The sequence below is a fragment of the Ictalurus punctatus genome, chromosome 6 (assembly GCF_001660625.3).
Source record: "Ictalurus punctatus breed USDA103 chromosome 6, Coco_2.0, whole genome shotgun sequence".
NCBI lineage: Eukaryota > Metazoa > Chordata > Actinopteri > Siluriformes > Ictaluridae > Ictalurus > Ictalurus punctatus.
The window spans coordinates 10,335,987-10,356,700 of NC_030421.2; the positions used below are offsets into that span (position 1 = coordinate 10,335,987).

The 20,714-nt window shown below is 40.2% G+C and overlaps 1 long non-coding RNA gene across 1 annotated transcript; it reads left to right on the top strand.

Annotated features, from left to right (window-relative positions):
• The first annotated feature begins 1,636 nt into the window (after positions 1-1,636).
• LOC108266270 (uncharacterized) lies at positions 1,637-12,757 on the top strand. The gene is made up of 3 exons (XR_001812845.3): positions 1,637-2,227; positions 2,402-2,495; positions 11,413-12,757. It is a non-coding gene; the product is annotated as an uncharacterized LOC108266270 (long non-coding RNA).
• The last annotated feature ends 7,957 nt before the right edge of the window (positions 12,758-20,714 follow it).

Genomic DNA, 20,714 nt, shown 5'->3' on the forward strand with positions numbered 1-20,714 from the left:
ACTTTTTACCAAATCAGCCATGAAAATATGTAAGCAGTGCTTATAACAGCCAAGTGAAAGCTTAAAAAATTACAATTACAATTGAATCTAGAAAAATCAGAATATAGATATTAGGGTATTAAAATTGGATTAAGATAGACTCACAAAGTAAGGAGTGGAAAACACCAAACAGTTGAAGATTTGCTTACATGCACTTTTGCACAAAATCATTACAATTCCCACACATTTTGTATTACATTGGATGAGTTTAACATTCCCAATGAAACTCAGCCAATCTTGTTTTCACAGGAAGTCACCTTAAGCAAAGTTCAACACACAAATTGTAGCGTTGAATTTTTACTCTAATTGTCTTGGATACAAGTGTAAGACATATACATATATAAATAGAATCTCAATAAAATGCTTGATGAAAGCTTTTGTTTAAAACTGAACTTGTAATTACTTGTACTTTTTTATTTATTTATTCATACAGTGAGTCACCACATCAATATTCATTATTAACCTTACAGATTTAGAAGAAATGCCAAAAATTACTGTGATCTTGACAAATGCAATTAAGTCTCAGTGAGCGCTGCTTCAGTCGCTGTCCTCAGGTCTCTCTTTCATGCTCAGTGATCTCAGGCAGCAGCTTCTGGAGCAATTATGTCAATTGCCTCTGACAATTGGATCTGTTAGCTTCCAGAGAGCCTCAGATTAAGGAAAACTGGAAACAAACAACAAAATGAAGAACACAAACATATTGCATCTGAAGAATCAGTCTGGAAAGTGGTCTTAGAAAAGAAGTCTAAAGTACTTAGTACTAAATTAATGTTTTACTGAGTTACAGGATGGACACATAGGTTGTATTTAGTTACAGGATAACTACACATGTTGTATTTAGTTACAAGATGACCACGCATGTTGTATTTAGTTACAGGATGACTACGCAAGTTGCATTTAGTTACAGGATGACTACGCATATTGTATTTAGTTACAGGATGACCCTGTATGTTGTATTTAGTTACGGGATGACCCTGTTTGTTGTATTTAGTTACAGGATGACCACACATGTTGTATTTAGTTACAGGATGACCACACATGTTGTATTTATTTACAGGATAACCCTGTATGTTGTATTTAGTTACAGGATGACCCTGTATGTTGTATTTAGTTACAGGATGACTACACAAGTTGCATTTAGTTACAGGATGACTACGCATGTTGTATTTAGTTACAGGATGACCCTATATGTTGTATTTAGTTACAGGATGACAACGCATTTTGTATTTAGTTACAGGATGACCAGTACGTTGTATTTAGTTAGAAGATGACCACATATGTTGTATTTAGTTACAGGATGAACACGTATGTTTTACTTCGTTACAGGATGACCATGTGTGTTTTATTTACAGTGTTAATATTCATACAATTATGACAGATAACAGAAATCTTTACATTTTGTTTTATTGCTCTCTACTACAGTGGCCATATTAAAACAATAAAAGCGTTCATATGAAAAGATACTTTTTTAAAACCTCAGTTCTTAGGAGGCTATTACTCCATGTTTGTTGTTTTATGAAATAATTAGAATTATGGGAGAGTAAGAGAGGGTAACTGTGGGTCCTGGAGGCAGAGGATGTAGGGTGAGAAGCACAACTGTAGTGATGGGGTCTGTGGCTCAGGTGGTAGAGCGAGTTGTTCACTAATCATAGGGTTGGCGGTTGGATTCCCAGCCCACATGTCTACACATACCAAAGTGTCCTTGGGCAAGAAACGGAATTGGAAGTTAGCGCCTTGCATGGCAGCTCTGCAGCAATTAGTGTGTGTGTGAGAGAGAGAGACAGTGTAAAGCGCTTTTGTAAACCGCTAAGGTTAGAAAAGCGAGATATACCATATTTACCATTAGTGATGTACATCCATGTGCAGTGTGACGGGTGTGAAGTGTAATTCGCTTAGCAGTGATTTAAGCAGCTCTGTGAAACCCCCAAATCACAAACAGAGCAGGAGATCGGTGTGTGTGTGTGTGTGTTGTACTCTTCTGTTCTGTTCAGCTTTATGAAGAAATTCTTTCATTACCGGAACAGAGCGGCTCGAGCTGTCCAGATGTTGTGCACGTTTCCTGTGATGAACGGGGATTTTAAATGGGAATTTGAGCGGATGTGGATGCGGATTTGGGGTTGTGAACTTGAGGTTGTGTCTGTATGAGACACAATGAATAAAAAACGCCCACTAGACTACTGAGCCTTCGGTACGTAAGTCGGCTATTTTCTCCTTCTGTAAATATAACAGTATGTAAAAAGTGTTATAATGATGTAAAAAAAAAAACACCTGATTTTATCAAGCAGACACGTCACGTTTAAGGGACTGGATCCCGTTTTACTTAGATTACACTGACATTTTCACTTCTTTTTCTCCCGAGCAGATGGTTTGCATAGCAAGAATGTCCACGGTCCGACTTCTTCTTTTTCTCCTAAAGCACTTCGTGTTTTCTCTTCTTTCCCCGAGCATCACCAAAGGTAAAGCGATCTCGGTTTGATTCAGGATTGACCCATCAGTGTGTCCTGTTAACAGGACACATTGAAGACCTAATAGCCTAAGACTATAGCCTATACATAAATTTCATAGACCATACATTTTATGTATAGGCTATAGTCTTAGTTACATGCAAACAAAAGCTGTACAGCAAAGATGCCTTCAAACATAATGAAATGAAATGTTTCTAAATTAAAATAAATACTATAAAGAGCTATAAACAGAAATAAATGAAGTTGATATTTGGTGTGATGACCATTTGCTTTAAAAAAAATAAAAAAAATAAAAATATTAGTAGTCTGAGGTACAGTTTGTGTAGTTTGATGAGGAAATGAGCTGTAAGTTTTATTGAGCATCTTGCAGAACCAGCCACAGTTCTTCTGCAGACTTTGACTGTCGCATTTGCTTCTTATTTTTGCAGCAAAACCCAACAGTCTTCATTATGTTCTTTTGTGTGAAAAGTGGTCTCTTATGTAATATGCTGCTTTCTTTACTGACATACAAATATTTTTCTGTAACATTTAATTTTGTGCTGGAAAACTAATGTTTGGAAATATAATTTTTTTTTTTTGTACTGATTCGTCAGTACAAAATGAAGTCAAAAAATGAAAATCTCTAACAAAGTTTGTACTAACACAATAGGGTGCCAAAGACTTATGCACAGTACTGTATATACTGTACAGAATAGGGTACTGTGGGATACTTTTCATAGACCAAACATAAGATATATACAGAATGGGGTGCTGTTCATAGACCGTACATAAAATATATACTGAATGGGGTACTGTTTATAGACCATACATTATATATATATATATATATATATATATATATATATATATATATATATATATATATATATATATATATATATATATATACAGTATGGGGTACTGATTGTATACTGTACATAAGATCTATGCAGAATTGGGTAATATGGTGTACTATTTATAGACATTACATAAGATATATACAGATTAGGGTATTGTTCATAGACCATACATAAGATATAAACAGAATGGGAACTGTTCATAGACTGTACATGAGCTATATACAGAATCGGGTACTGTTTATAGACCATACATAATATATATACAGAATGGGGTACTGATTGTATACCATACATAAGATATATACAGAATGGGGTACTGGCTTATATACCATAAATAAGATATAAACAGAATGGGATACTGTTCATAGACTGTACATGAGCTATATACAGAATCGGGTACTGTTTATAGACCGTACACAAGATGTATACAAAATGGGGCACTGTTCGTAGACCATACATAAGATGTATACAGAATGGGGTTGTTCATAGACCATACACAAGATGCAGTGTGAGAAATAAGTATTGGATGTGCCAACATTTTTTTCAGTAAATATATTTCCAATGAGGTTATTCACATGATATTTTCACCAGACATCAGTACTAACACAAGAAATCCACACATACAAAGAAATCACAACATTAAAGTCTATAAATAAAGTTATGTGTAATAAAGTGGAATGACAGGGAAAAAGTGCTAACACGCTAAGAAAAAGCAGTTCTCCAAGGCAAGGTAAGGCAAGGAACCAGCTGAAATCTGTAAGTAATTATACCCCCTATCTGTGCAAATTAATATCAGCTGGGTTAGTAAATTGATGGTCTATAAAAAGGCATTTTGTTACCAAGGTGTCTCACAAAAAACATCTCATGATGGGTAAGAGCAAAGAGCTCTCCCAAGACCTTCACAATTGTTGAAAAACACATTGATGGAATCAGATACAGACTTATTTCAAAACTTCTGAATTTTCCAGTAAGCACCATTGGGGTCAGTATCCACAAGTGGAAGCAACATCACTCCATCATCAACCAGCCACGCACAGGAGCTCCTCGCAAGATGTCTGACCAGGGAGTCAGAAGAATAGTCAGAAGAGTAGCCCAAATGCCAAGGACTACTCGGAAAGAGCTCCAGAAATACTTTGAGGCAGCAGGTACCATCAGGTACCATCGTCACAGAGAAAACAATAGGCAGTGCACTCCACCGCCATGGCCTCTATGCATGCTCACCCCACAAGACTCCATTACTAAAGAAAAGGCATGTCGAAGCATGTTTGAAGTTTGCTACAACTCATTTGGACAAGCCTATGAAATACTGGGAGAGTGTAGTCTGGTCAGACGAGAGCAAAATTGAACTACACACCATGTTTGGAGTAGAAATGGTACTGCACATCACCCTAAAAACACTATACCAACAGTGAAGTTTGGAGGTGGAAGCATCATGGTGTGGGGCTGTTTTTCATCGCATGGTACTAGCAGACTTCATTTAATTGAAGGAATGATGAATGGAGCCCTTTTCTGGGGGATTCTTGAGAAGAATCTGTTGCCATCCACCAGGATGATGAACATGAGACATGGGTGGACCTTCCATCAGGACAACGATCCAAATCATACAGCAAAGGAAACTCTCAATTAGTTTCAGAGAAAAAAAAATCAGGGTGTTAGAATGGCCCAGTCAATCACCTGACTTGAATCCATTTGAACAAGATTTAAAGACAATATGTTTAGAAGAATGGGTCAATGGCCCCGCCACTACGTGCTCTCCAGCCGTCCAAAACATTGGTGATGCTGAAGCGGAGCTGTCTCTTCAGCACCACAGTGGCAGTCGCGGGAGGAGCGATTTTGTTTCCTGTGCGCCGGCACATATATATTTCAGTCAAATATATAAACGAAATAGGCTATTGTGCAATTTGTATCAACAGTCTGAAGCCAGTTGTGTTGCAATTATGTGGCATTGAGCAACCCATATCATCATCATCCACACACATTCTTCCTCCTGCTGTCCCTCTCCTCCCTTCCTCTCCATCTCACCCCACCTCTCTCTCATCACCGTATTGCTTTTATCTGCCTGCTCCCTCTTCATTTCCCCTTCTCACACACACTGTCTCGGTTAGCCATCGACTGATAAGCTATCAGTTTTTCACTCTTACAAACCCTTAGGCATCTTGAGAAAACTGGAAGTATAACTGTTGCCTTTGAGAATTTTGCACACAAAAAAAGTCCATTTAATGAAGTTACATGTGAATGGAATTTTTTTTTTTTTTTTTTTTTTTTTTTTTTACATAAAACATATCCTGTTCAGGTACAATTATAACATGGGGGGAATGTCTGAATACATCTGCTTTAAAGTCATTTACATACTGACTGAAAATTTGCAATGCTTCATTTTTATCTTATTCTGTTTTTTGTTTTTTCTTGGCTGTGATAAAAACCAACCAATTAAAATGAGTTAGAATCACACAATTTTAATTTTAATTATTCTATCATAGCTCTGTTGAATTCTCACATCTGATGTCAGAAGGCATTATTTGTCACGATTCCCCCTTGAAGCAGCGTGCTCTAAGCGCAAATGTGCGAGCACCTGCTTTTCCGCTGTTGACCGTAGTGACATTGGGACACGTGTGTTTTGTTTATGTTTGTCATGTCTCCTCCCTGTTCCGTCATTGGCTGGGAATTCACGTGGGTCTGTATTGCTCCCAGCTGATAGCAGTTTACACGCTAATCAGGTCCGCATATATAACGCGCGCTTCCCAGCACACAACGCGGAAGATTAGTGAGTGAGTGAGTGAGTGAGTGAGTGAGTGAGTGAGTGAGTGAGTGAGTGAGTGAGTGAGTGAGTGAGTGAGTGAGTGAGTAGCGTATTCATAGTCACGGTTCATGTTAGAGTTAGTTTGCGTCATAGTCAGTTCGCGCTGGATTCTCCGCTTCCAGTCCCTCGTTCTAGCTCGTGTCTTGTTTTGGTTATCGACCTAGATTCCTGCCTAGCCCCGTGTATACCTGTTTGCCAATCGCCTGACCTCTTGCATGTTTATGGATTACGCTTTGGATCACGATTTGGATTTGTCTGCCTGCCTGTCTCTACAAATAAACAACTGTTGTCCTGCACTTGCATCCGCCTTATCTCTGCTCCGTCACGATTTGTGACAGAATCTTCCGCCGAAACATGGATGCAGCAGGAGAACGGAGGAGACGCAGAACCCGGAAGTCGACGCCCACCGTCCCTGCGATGGACTCAGTCCACTTCCCACAATGGACAATTATGGAGCTTCCTGATCCATTTGATGGATTTTTCGGTGCCCCAGAGTATTTCCTGGTAGATTGTCAATTCTATTTCTCCAGCCTGTCAGACCCTAAGCCAGAGGAGAAGCACTGGCTCCGATTCATGTGGTCCCAGTTCTTTGGACCGGCCTGTCAATGGGTGCAACTCAAACTGGATAAGCACTGTAGGAACCTGGACAGTGTAGAACAGTTTGTGGGGGAATTCACGATGCGATTCGGGAGTCCGGAGGCAAAGGAGGAGCTAGAACAACTTCTCAGGGGGGTAAGTCTGGAAGGTGCACCGGCCCTGCCGTTTACCCACTACTACAGGCAACTTCATGCAGAGCGCAACTCTGAAATCCAAGTCAAGCCTTAAGTCAGGAAGGTCCAAGTCCCAGGCAAGTCTCAAGTCAGGAAGGACCAAATCCAAGTCAAGCCTCCAGTCCCTGATGTCCAAGTCAAGCCTCCAGTCCCTGATGTCCAAGTCAAGCCTCCAGTCCCTGAGCTCCAGGTCCAGCCTCCCGTCCCTGAGCTCCAGGTCCAGCCTCCCATCCCTGAGCTCCAGGTCCAGCCTCCCGTCCCTGAGCTCCAGGTCCAGCCTCCAGTCCCTGAGCTCCAGGTCCAGCCTCCAGTCCCTGAGCTCCAGGTCCAGCCTCCAATCCCTGAGCTCCAGGTCCAGCCTCCAGTCCCTGAGCTCCAGGTCCAGCCTCCAGGCTCTGATGCCCAAGCCAAGCCTCCAGGCTCTGACGCCCAAGCCAAGCCTCCAGGCTCTGACGCCCAAGCTCTGCTAATATCTCAGCCTAAGGACCAAATGCTGCTCACGCCCAAGTCTACCGACCCAGTTGCCCCAGTTCAACCCACTGACACGCACAGCCAAGTTCTGCTCACGCCCCAGTCTGCTGACATGCACAACCAAGCTCCGCCCATGCCCAAGGTTCACCTAGTGACCTCAGAGCCTCAGCCTCCCTGTTCAGCTGTGGACGTCGCTCAGCCTCCCTGTTCAGCTGTGGACGTCGCTCAGCCACCCTGTTCAGCTGTGGACGTCGCTCAGCCTCCCTGTTCAGCTGTGGACGTCGCTCAGCCTCCCTGTTCAGCTGTGGACGTCGCTCAGCCTCCCTGTTCAGCTGTGGACGTCGCTCAGCCTTCCTGCTCCATGGCAGATAGCGTTCCCCTCTTCTGCTTCAAGGAGACCCACGCTCCTCTCCCTGGCCGCACGGAGACCCACGTGCCTCTCCCTGGCCTTACAGGGGACTTCGCTCTGCCTTCCAGTTCAGCTGGGGACGTCGGTCCGCTTTCAGGCGCCGATGAGGATGTCGCCCTGCTTCCCTGCTCCGCCAAGTACAGTGCTCTGTTTCCCTGCTCCGACGAGGGTGTCGCTCTGCCTTCATGCTCCGACGAGGGTGTCGCTCTGCCTTCATGCTCCGATGAGGGCGTCGCCCTGCTTCCCTGCTCCGCCAAGTACAGTGCTCTGTTTCCCTGCTTCGCCGAGGACGTCGCTCTGCCCTCATGCCCAGCCGAGGTCGTCGCTCTGCCCTCATGTCCAGCCGAGGTCATCGCTCAGCCTCCCTGTCCAGCTGAGGTCGTCGCTCAGCCTCCCTGTCCAGCTGAGGTCGTCGCTCTGCTTCCCTACGCCACCAAGAACACCGTGCAGTTTCCTGGCTCTGCTCGGGACATTCAGCCCAGGGGGCCGGGGCCGCCAATGAAATGGGATGACTCATGGCACTCCGGGAGGAGTGCCTTTGGAGGGGGGGGGGTTCTGTAACGATTCCCCCTTGAAGCAGCGTGCTCTAAGCGCAAATGCGCGAGCACCTGCTTTTCCGCTGTTGACCGTAGTGACATTGGGACACGTGTGTTTTGTTTATGTTTGTCATGTCTCCTCCCTGTTCCGTCATTGGCTGGGAATTCACGTGGGTCTGTATTGCTCCCAGTTGATAGCAGTTTACACGCTAATCAGGTCCGCATATATACCGCGCGCTTCCCAGCACACAACGCGGAAGATTAATAAGTCGTAAGTAGTAAGTAAATGTTTAGCGTATTCATAGTCACGGTTCATGTTAGAGTTAGTTTGCGTCATAGTCATAGTCATAGTCAGTTCACGCTGGATTCTCCGCTTCCAGTCCCTCGTTCTAGTTCGTGTCTTGTTTTGGTTATCGACCTAGATTCCTGCCTAGCCCCGTGTATACCTGTTTGCCAATCGCCTGACCTCTTGCATGTTTATGGATTACGCTTTGGATCACGATTTGGATTTGTCTGCCTGCCTGTCTCTACAAATAAACAACTGTTGTCCTGCACTTGCATCCGCCTTATCTCTGCTCCATCACGATTTTTGACATTATTCATTTTCTTTAACAGTACTGACAATAGTGCTGACTGTAATTTAAATTACAGGTTTATATTAAATTGCTCATTCTAACACATTATTGTTTCTGCAGTAACAGCTCATTCACAGGGACTTGTATGACGCACTATGTAAATAATCTATGGCTAATAATAAACAGATTAAATGTGTTTTGTTTTTTTGTTTTTTAAATTAATATAGTGAAGCTTTCTGTACAGAGACATTCATTTAGCGGTTATAAACGGAGTCTCTGGTGTCCACACTGTGTAATAATAACTTAGTTTTCTTCCACAGGAGAGTCTTCATTGCAGAGGATTTTATGAAAATTACTTTGGTATGTGATGTTGTTATAGGAAAAATTGTCCACTTTGGGGTGGTAACAGTAACTCTGCTTTGTGTCAGGTTGCATCACACACCATTTTTCTATAATAGTAAACCCATAGTGTTTCATTCCTTATATATGGATTGCGGATATTTCTAGCAGTGACTCAGATTGCTATCTGAACATATGAAAACAATATCTGCGACTGTTAAATCTCTTTGAATGAGTCAGTGGAATTTTACACACTTTGTTTGTCTGGACTGCAAGACTGATCTGGTCAAGCAACAGCTGAAAAAATATTTTCTGAACATTTACTCTCCATTTTCAGGCATCTATGAAAAAAGTCATTAGGGGGTTTCGGTACCCCTGGGCAGACCACAGCTGTCAGTGGGGATGGGAGTAGGGATGGGGTGGGTGTGTTTAATTGGTGTGTTGGAACGAGGTGTGGCATCTGGAGGGTAGAGAGAGACATGTCTCAAAACTCATGTGTTTGGAGAATGAAGTCACCCCGTTGACCCTGCTACACCCTTTTATAGCCGGCTCTCTTCTGCCAGACGATGAGGAGAAGCTGGTCCACTCATTGGCCGCCAGCCGTGCGTCCCCTCCCCCCACAGCCATGCGCTCTCTTGCTGTTCAAAAGAAATGGGGTGCTGAAATGGTGCTGTCCATTCAGCACCCAGCCGCCAGTTGTGCGAGGAACATGGTGTTTGTGTATGCGGGTTGCAGGCCTGCCGTCACACAGATAAAACCATAAAATGTGCAGTCAGGACTGGGGTTACTCCAAGACCAAGGTTGGGAACCTGTGTGACATGGATACCTTAAAGATTTACACTTCCTAAAAACATTTTTTGCCCAAGTCTCACCTTTGCTTCATTGTATAATCTCACCTGGATACCTAAGTACTGCATCTACAATTATATATGATGATCATACTGAATATCGTTTTAACATACTTACTCCTGTTTTACTTTACAGCATACAGTTGTAGACAGGTAATATATCACAATATCTGGTGTCACCCTGAAGAGAATGGGTTCCTGAAGTCTGGTTCCTCTCAAGGTTTCTTCCTCATGTTGTATTGGCTTGTGCATTAGGAATCTAAATCTACATCCAATTATCTGTAAAGCTGCTTTCTGACAATGTTAAAAGCTCCATCCATCCATCCATCCATCCATCCATCTGGGTCATGGGGAACACTTTGAACATGCCAATCAGTCTACCATCCACGTTGTTGAAATGGGGGAAGAAACCAGAGTACCCGGAGGAGACCTCCACAGCACATGGAGAACATGCAAGCTTTGCACACACAGGCCTGGTGGGAATTGAACCCCCAACCCCGTGAGGCGAATGTGCTAACCACTAAGCCACCATGCGCCCAGCTCTATACAACTAAAATTCAATTGAAGGCATTTACACAAACTGCACGATATGCACACATTTTCATCAGATCAGCACAATTTTACAAGGAAAGCCACATGCTACTGTCATCCTTTTCTATTAGCACTTGATTAGACTCTGTACATCTGGCAACAGACTTTATAGTCAGACTTGTGTAATCTTGTGTGCAATTATTAGAAAATCACATAGTGTACATCAGCCAGAATAAACTACAGTAGTTGCCTTACTACGCCCCTTGAAATATTACTTATTGTGGTGTGTTTCTATAGAGACAGGTGTACAAAAAGCAGTGTATAAATGTGCAGCTTTGATTATACTATTGTAATAATGCTGATTGTGGGAAATGTGGGATAAATCAAACCACTAAAGTAAAATAATATTTATGTAATTCCTAATTCTGCATTATTTCATTATATAGTATCCATACTATTTTATTATATAGTATCCGTGATAATCAATCAGTTAATCAGTGATTTTGCAAATAAATAAATAAAAACATTTAAACCTCTATATCTTAGAATTTTGTTTTGTTTTGTTTTGTTTTTAACAACATTATCTGTACCGGTTAATCATGATGGTAATGTTACCACTATTTCTACTAGTCTATTTCTACCTTGCACTCAACCACAGATTTGAATAGAATACACAAAGTACTGTATCACAGTTTTATGACCATTAGTCATACTAGAATAATCACAAGCTATCATGGGCAATAAACTTTTCTGTTGGCTTCTCTAACACCCATCCTCTTCTTCTTCTCAGGTCACAGCACAGGCAGACCAGACGTGTCGTCAGCCACCGAGGGAGCATCATATGGCAGTGGCCTTCACTCTGTGCTGCAGGATTCGGTCTCACCAGCCTTTGGTGCCACCATCATAATTATTGTCACCGTGATTGCTAGTGGAAGTGCTTACCTCTGCTTTCTCAAGTATGTCTGTGCTGGTTGCTGCAAACCTACACAAGTGGCTCCTCTCACGAATACGAACCCCAACAAGAGCGAGGAGCAAGTGTAGTGAGGATATAAGAAATATGTCCATATGAAATAATGTTATAATTACACTTTTAACCCCAAATCCCATAGTTCCATGAATGGAGAGAGTGTAAAAGTGCAAGGAGAAAGCTAATGTGGGACTGCTGATCTCTTTCTAACTTTTATTTGAGTGCATTTCCTTTAGCAAATCTGTATCATTAGAGAGCATCACTTTCCACAACAGAGAATTATTCTTCATGTTCTGTTAACTACAAAACAATGGATCCTTCTTCTGGGCATCATCATATCATATCTTTATCTTAGCTTTTTATAAATAAATAATTTATAAAATTAGTGATATGTTCAGTTACATGCAGCTTTGTAACTGGTGCTTGTTTGGTGTATTTTCATGTCATGATTGCTCTTGAACATGATTCATCATCAAAAATGTGGTGATTAAATGTTGTTCAGTTTGTGTTTGTTGACATTAATGAACATTAAATGTAGACGATTGAGTTTAGCCTCCAGTAGTTTGTTACTATAATTTTGAAAAACCTGTTGTATCAGATCTCATTTGGATTTTTTTTCTATAAAAGGAAGCAAACCTTGTTTTTTAAAAAATCTACAAGACAACATCTTTTAGCTTGCTTGATATCCTGTATACTGGTATAGCATCAGGTTAAGGCAGATTAAGGCGATAACTATTTTAGATTTCACTATGCTTACACCATCACACCATCACCCTTTATTAAAAGCAGTGATCTCTGAGTTTGAAATAGAAATGTGGATTATTCCAAAGGGTGAGGATACTGAGTCAGCACCCAAGGCTGCTGTCCATGTCTGTGTTTTTTATGTTTCACTTCCATAGGGCTGGAATTGATAGCAAAACATATGTGTATTAAAAAGTGCTTGCAAACTTATCCTGCGCTGTGTGCACCATATTTCATTGTGCATAGTTTCTTTGACATTTTATATATTGTTATTTTTTATTGCTTACCTTTTATGTGGTCAGCTCTAGAATTATTGACATTGTTTATAAAAAAAAAATCAGTATTAGTATAAAACACATGCAGTGATTGATATTTGAGGCTTCTTTGAGGGAGAGGTGGCTATATTGCTTTGTTATATTAAAATAGTTTTTCAAATATACCACTGTGGTCAATCAATAATATAATGAAAAAAATCTTCAAAATAAATAATGTTGCAGATTGTTTGTTTTGAAATATTATTTGCTTCTAGCTTGTTTGCTGCTTTCTGGTTGGCCACACATGCACTCAGCTTACCGTTCACGGACGGAGAGAAATAGAAAGAAAGATCAGATACAACAAGTGTGGTCAAGTGTGCTGCATTGTTCATTACCCCCTTAGCTCATCCTCAAACACTTTCCTTCCAGAGCAGACCCACGCTAGATCACCTGCTACAAGCACCTATCATGATACTTGGCAAAATTAATGAAACCATTAATCTTCATTATAAGGACTGCCAGCCACAAAACATCCCCAAGGGTTCTTTGTACCCCTTTATATAAACCCAAGAGGCAGATGGCATTCATAGCTAAAAAGTTTGGTTTTAATATCATCTAACTAGAAGTCAGTAGATCTAACTTCTAACACAATTCTAACTGTAGTTCCAATAAGGTTTTGTGAAGTGAATTTCTTTTGTGCAAATCTGTATATACAGTATCTCACAAAAGTGAGTACACCCCTCACATTTTTGTAAATATTTGATTATATCTTTTCATGTGACAACACTGAAGAAATGGCACTTTGCTACAATGTAAAGTAGTGAGTGTACAGCTTGTGTAACAGTGTAAATTTGCTGTCCCCTCAAAATAACTCAACACACAGTCATTAATGTCTAAACGGCTGTCAACAAAAGTGAGTACACCCCTAAGTGAAAATGTCCAAATTGGGCCCAAAGTGTCAATAATTTGTTTGGCCACCATTATTTTCCAGCACTGCCTTAACCCTCTTGGGCATGGAGTTCACCAAAGCTTCACAGGTTGCCACTGGAGTCCTCTTCCACTCCTCCATGACGACATCACGGAGCTGGTGGATGTTAGAGACCTTGTGCTCCTCCACCTTCCGTTTGAGGATGCCTTATAGGGTTTAGGTCTGGAGACATGCTTGCCAGTCCATCACCTTCACCCTCAGCTTCTTTAGCAAGGCAGTCTTGGAGGTGTGTTTGGGGTCGTTATCATGCTGGAATACTGCATACTGATCATGCTCTTCTTCAGTATGTCACAGTACATGTTGGCATTCATGGTTCCCTCAATGAAGTGTAGCTCCCCAGAGCCGGCAGCACTCATGCAGCCCCAGACCATGACACTCCCACCACCATGCTTGACTGTAGGCAAGACACACTTGTCTTTGTACTCCTCACCTGGTTGCCACCACATACGCTTGACACCATCTGAACCAAATAAGTTTATCTTGGTCTCATCAGACCACAGGACATGGTTCCAGTAATCCATGTCCTTAGTCTGCTTGTCTTCAGCAAACTGTTTGCGGGCTTTCTTGTGCATCATCTTTAGAAGAGGCTTCCTTCTGGGACAACAGCCATGCAGACCAATTTGATGCAGTGTGCGGCGTATGGTCTGAGCACTGACAGGCTGACCCCCCCACCCCTTCAACCTCTGCAGCAATGCTGGCAGCACCTATACGTCTATTTCCCAAAGACAGCCTCTGGATATGACGCTGAGCATGTGTGCTCAACTTCTTTGGTCGACCATGGCGAGGCCTGTTCTGAGTGGAACCTGTCCTGTTAAACCGCTGCATGGTCTTGGCCACTGTGCTGCAGCTCAGTGTCAGGGTCTTGGCAATCTTCTTATAGCCTAGGCCATCTTTATGTAGAGCAACCATTCTTTTTTTCAGATCCTCAGAGAGTTCTTTGCCATCAGGTGCCATGTTGAACTTCCAGTGACCAGTATGAGGGAGTGTGAGAGTGATGACACCAAATTTAACACACCTGCTCCCCATTCACACCTGAGACCTTGTAACACTAACAAGTCACATGACACCAGGGAGGGAAAATGGCTAATTGGGCCCAATTTGGACATTTTCACTTAGGGATGTACTCACTTTTGTTGCCAGTGGTTAGACATTAATGGCTGTGTGTTGAGTTATTTTGAGGAGACAGCAAATTTACACTGTTACACAAGCTGTACACTCACTACTTTACATTGTAGCAAAGTGTGATTTCATCAGTGTTGTCACATGAAAATATATAATCAAATATCTACAAAAATGTGAGGGGTGTACTCACTTTTGTGAGATACTATAAGTGTCCTCTTCCAAGCAATTCTTTTAATTGATGGCTCTGATGACACCATATAACTGTTTATGTATTATTTATGTTTAGCATCTACTTTTTATTATTTATGATTCTTTATTATTTAAGTGTAAAAGCTGTTTTCATCCTCATGATGGATCACAAAGAGATACAACCTCAAATGCAATTACATGATTGGTCAAAAGTAACAATACAGGGGACAGGTGTATTAAGCTGTTTGTGCCAGGTTTTAGTTGTAATTATGCAACATTCTATGTAAGAATGTTATGGTGTGTTATGGAAGAAACTGACATATAAGCCTAGATGCATAGTTTATGCAGGGCTTTTCTCTCTCATCAGGAGTGGGTTATCAGTTCATTAAAGGGTGTAGAAATGGAAAGTGCAACTGATTATGTATAGTGTTTGATTTACTAAACAATGGACAATTAGCAGTGGCCAGATTTGTGTGTGAGTTGTGTAAATTTGTGCCATTAGTGTTGTGCAGAGTGCGATATAGGTAGTGTGGCCTGGTGCGCAACTGCAGAAATTGAATACGTGTGGATTGCTGGTGCAGGTTTTTTTTCATTAGCATTAATACTATTTTTATTCATTAGCATAAATATTATTTATTAATGACAAATTAAAGATAAACATAATATTAGACCATTTTAGGACCATCCTGAAAGAACTGTTCAGGTAAACTACTCATTTTAATGCTGCTTCTCCAGTGGAAGCATTTGTGCGGATCTGGCAACTTTGGTCATAGAACATACATCATTCGAATACGTGTCAAATTCCTCACATTTAATGAACAAAGGAACATACTGAACAGAACATTTATGACACTGCAATTTTATTTTAAAATGTTGAAGGCGCTGCAATTGACAAAAAGAAAATGGCATATAGTTTATTTTTCTCTCCCTTTTCCTATTTAGTCCCACTGTTTTTGACAGTTGAACATTTCCACATTCCTCATGAACAGGGCATTTATTGTGCAGACCCAGGCTCATTTTGCATTAGGCCCTACAGTTGATGTAGATTCTTCATAAATGTATTTTACGCCATCGAGTCATGTGCTGTGCTGCACCTCTTCATGTAAATACATCATGAGAGTCTTTCTTTTTTTTTTTTCAAGAAAACACACTGACTAGACAATTTGAATCATTGTGTTCATGCAACCACTCATTTGTCAGTGATTGGTTTTTCTAGAATTGGTCATTCTAGAGACTGTAATTATACTTTTATTATGTTGTTTCATTACTTAATTGCTGTACTTTCTTAAGTTCTCATTTGAAGTTAATTCCATTTGAATTATAATGCATGTAATGCAGTGACAATAAAAACAACTCTCAAATTCAAATACTGCTTATCTTCATGGAAATGCACCGGCGTTTTGAGTATTATCATAATCTAAGTAGCAGCTACTCGAAAATTTTAAACCAACAGGATTCAGGTGACAGAGATAGGTGTGTCACACTTTTGTGACCACACTTTTGGCTGCAGAGATATAACCGATGCAGTAATGTATATTTGGTTAAATGTACCAAAGATACAATAGTAAATTTGTTCCCATTCCTTTCAGATGGTCCAGATGTTTTCCTTCATACCTACTGAAGTATTTATGTCCATTTGTTTGTTTCCTTGTCGAATACCAATAGCAACGTCAATCACCTTCTTCCTCGTCATTTCTGGAATTTCTTTTGGAATTTTCTTTTCATTTCTGGAATTTTCTTTGGCATAGTGTGTTAATGGGTAAGACTCTTTCACCAAATTCATGCTGTTGAAAAAGTTCTATTTCAGTGTTGATTTGATTGAACAGGGTTTTAGTAATGAGGCCTGCTTGCGTCTAGTCCAGCTGAACCCCATTATGTTATATAATGGGGTTCAGCTGTTATATAATGGGTGTATGCATTATGTATTATATAATACAGTTTCATAGATTTGGGCATGTAGTAATGTAGGCTCAAATTTAGCCTATTACCCAAAAACATTTAAAATTCAACTTAGAAGCCAATACTCACATCTACCTCTGAGACCAGTTGGAGATAGAAAAAATACACCAGCCGTGAGTGAGAAGAAGCAAGGGTCCAGCTTTATTGTTCCATTCCACCACACGAGATCCACACCGATGAGAATTCTCAAAAGTGATCCCCCTACCCTGAGCTTAAGCTCCAGTATTTATACTGTATTTACACACTAAATAACCCATATGTTTCAAGAAGACTATGATCTCACTACAAATAGGGTTAAAAAAGAGCTCATTTACCTTACTCTTATGTTCCAGAAAAGGGCTATTTCACTTACACATAGAATTGAAACCAGGGGTTTTAATTTATACATAAAATCAGAACCCAGGCATTTCTAATAACCCAGAAAATAAAAACCCTGAGTTTCTAGTTACTCAGAGGATCAGAAACCAGAATTTTCAGTTACCTAGGGCATCAGAAACTTCGTTTTTCAGTTACCCAGAGGATAGAACGTGGACAAGACTAAACAACCTAGAGGGACCTTGGTCTTATCGTTATCTCGAGGGGGGGGCAGCTTGAATCAGCCACCCTTATAAATGGCTCCTCATGGTTCTTTCTTAAAATTAAGGCCTTCCTTGCGAGCCAAGAACCCTCACCATTTGAGTCATGAGTAAGTTTAAATTTTCCTGTATTTCTAGTTTATAATTTATTTTCATATTTGCACTATATTTCTTATTTTATATATATTTATACTACTTGAAAAGCGGTTTACTGTACTTCCAACTTCTTAATATCATTACAGTTCTACTGTCCTGCATATCCTACTATTCTGTTTTTTTATAGAGTTTCTCTATTACTATAAGATATTATTAAAGTTATTCATGTGTGTGTATGAGAAAGAGAGAGTGTGTGTGTGTATGTTGTGTCTACTTGCCCGCCCTTGACTGTACGAGCGTGTGTGTGTGTGTGTATTAGCCCTCCTCAGCTCAGCTCGTATACCTCTTTTTGACATTTTTGACTATTACTGCTCTTAAAGATCTTTAAAGTGTAATTCCAATTTGTCAATGTCCGCCTAATCCCGCTTCTATGTGTCTAGGTGCCCGTCTTTTCTTCTTCTCCCCTTTGCTGGATGCTAGGTCTCCCTCATGTTTATTTTATGACATTTTTTATCCACAACAGTAACTATGGGGGCAAATCCATTTTCACACAGGCCCAGTAGTTATTGGCTGTCTTTTTTGCTTCAATAAATAACATTATCATTTAAAAACAGTATTTTGTGTTTATTTAGGTTGCCTTTGTTTTATCTTAGTTTTTTTTTTTTAAAACAGTTTAGTATGAGATATACACAAAAACAGAAGAAATCAGGTTGGAGGCAAATACTTTTTCACAGCACTGAACATACAACTAAAATTAGACCATCACCAAAAAAGTAACCTAACATTCCTAAAAACGTCAGGGACTTGGAATATCGTACTTGAACTTAGTGATGAAGGCGAAATAATGGGACCAAGCCTTGTAAACTATATAAAATACATCTCTCAGCGAGTGTTCAACTCCACTGAGAGAGGGCTGTTTCTGACAGAGAAGAATTCAGTGTCAGGCTAAAAAGATTCAGAATGCAAGAACATTCAATTGTGATGTAGAAATGGAAACATTCTTAGGAAATCAAAAAGGTAACTAACAGGTAAGGATCAATGTGTGCATGTAGTATTAAAGAAAATAGATCAAAACCAAATTCCACAAATGAGGCTAGAGAGGTACAAATCCAAAAGATATGGGGTAAAATTAATGGGGCTTGATGACTGTCACGTATGCTTGAGATTAGAGTTACTCTTGACAAGTTTAGCCCTAGTACAATATGCATGATGAACAAATTTCAATACAGTCAGTTTCAATTCAAGTTTTGTCACGCACATATTGAGGATGAATGATTGTAGAGTACAAACTGTTGCCAGCCTTCCTTACTAATTACATCTTTCACATAACAATTGTGTATGGACCCCTCAATCTAAAGAATTGTAGACATCGTTATAGACAGGAAGCAGTTTATGTGGCTGGGTTCCTACTAATCAGAACCCCTAACCATCACCACCAGGGCTCCACAAGTCTGCGTACACTCAGTCCTTCTCTACACCTTGTACACCAACACATACATATGCAGCAACCCTTACATCAAGCTGCTCAAATCTGTAGATGAAACAACCCTAACCTAACCTAACAATGCTGTTGTGGTGCTGTCGTAGGTTTGCATATGGATGGTAGGGACATGCCCCTACCAATATTTTGGGAGGGCAGAATTGTCCCTACCAATATTTGCACAAACTCATTCGCACTCATAGAGCAGGATGAAACAGCTGTGTCTTCAGGGTTTCAGGTCCTAATTATGAATTATATTTTGGAATTGAAGGGAGGCATCAGCATTAAAGTCAGTCTTTAGGATGTTCAGCAAATATACAGTATAATCTTTGAAAGTCAACATATTGGTCATGAATTTGTTTAGAAAAAATCTTACATCAAAACAACATAAGATCCTATTCATTCAATATTAACATTTCCCTCAAAAATAAATGGGATCCAAATTTCAACAATATGTTTATGTATCTTCATCAATGCATTATTTTATTACACATAGGAAACTCAGAAATCAAATAGGCCTAAAGATGCCGTATGGCAGGTTGAGGGAGAAGCAGCTGGACCTTCAGGGCTTCAGGTGAGGTCTTAAAATGATACTGCAATTAAACATAGGCCTATATGAAGAGTTCATTTGCAAAAACAGATATCTCCATTCTTAGGAATATTTAAAAATCATGTTTTTTTTATAGCGCATTCCAGGTAATATCAATCAAACTGCAGTTGAGTTGGTTTAAATAAATAATAAACCAGTTGGGCTGGTTTATTATTTATTTTAATAAACCAGTTGGTCATCACCATTAAACAGTCCTTTTTTTCTGGGGGGGTGTCCCTACCAATATTGAGACCAAACCTATGCCCATTCAAATCCCTAGACACCATTTCATGTTTTTCTACTAATTTTTTTCTACAGCTATACCACTGAAAACAACTTAACTTCATTGATAACCATGTGGTTTAGCTCAGCATCCTCCTGCTGAAAGGTCAGACTTTAGAGACTTGTGACTGGTCCTCTTCACAAGAACTTTGGCCAAGAGTTTAAAATCAACAGAGTCTTATAATATCCATTAATGCATATCTAGTTTGAATAACTGAAATACAATACAGATAAATATTTTTATTTCAGTAAAGAAAGTATCATATTTGTTAGGAATTTGAAAGTGAAAGTACAGGAGAAAAGAAGGTGCCCTCGCTCCGCCACACACTTCCCGCACCAAGTGCTTGAGAGCTGCCAAATGACATGCAGACACACAAAATTCAAATGGTAAGATCTCCCTTTATTCAAAGAAAAACAGAGTATATGTATCGTGTTCAGCATACAACAGAGACAAAGGATAGGCAGGAATCGAAGTCGTGGTCACTGGAAACGGTCTTAATATTACAAGAACAAAGTTACAATATTTAAAGAATAAAGTTGTAAACTGTTGTAAATCCTCAACTCAGTGGGAGAACCACACTTACTGTACATACAGCTTTAAAGCTGTGTTTTATTCTTAAGCTGAATTTAAGTGCTGAATTTAAAGTACTGTCATGTACTTTGTCATTTTAGACAAATACTACAAAACTTTGAATTTTCTGAGGTTCCGCTCTGTAATCATCTTTAAACAATTCTCAAATCAAGTCTATAATTAAGAAACATTGCTGTGGGCAGCTGTGGCTCAGGTGGTAGAGCGGGTTGTCCATTAATTGTAGGGTTGGCGGCTTGATTCCTGGCCCGCATGACTCCA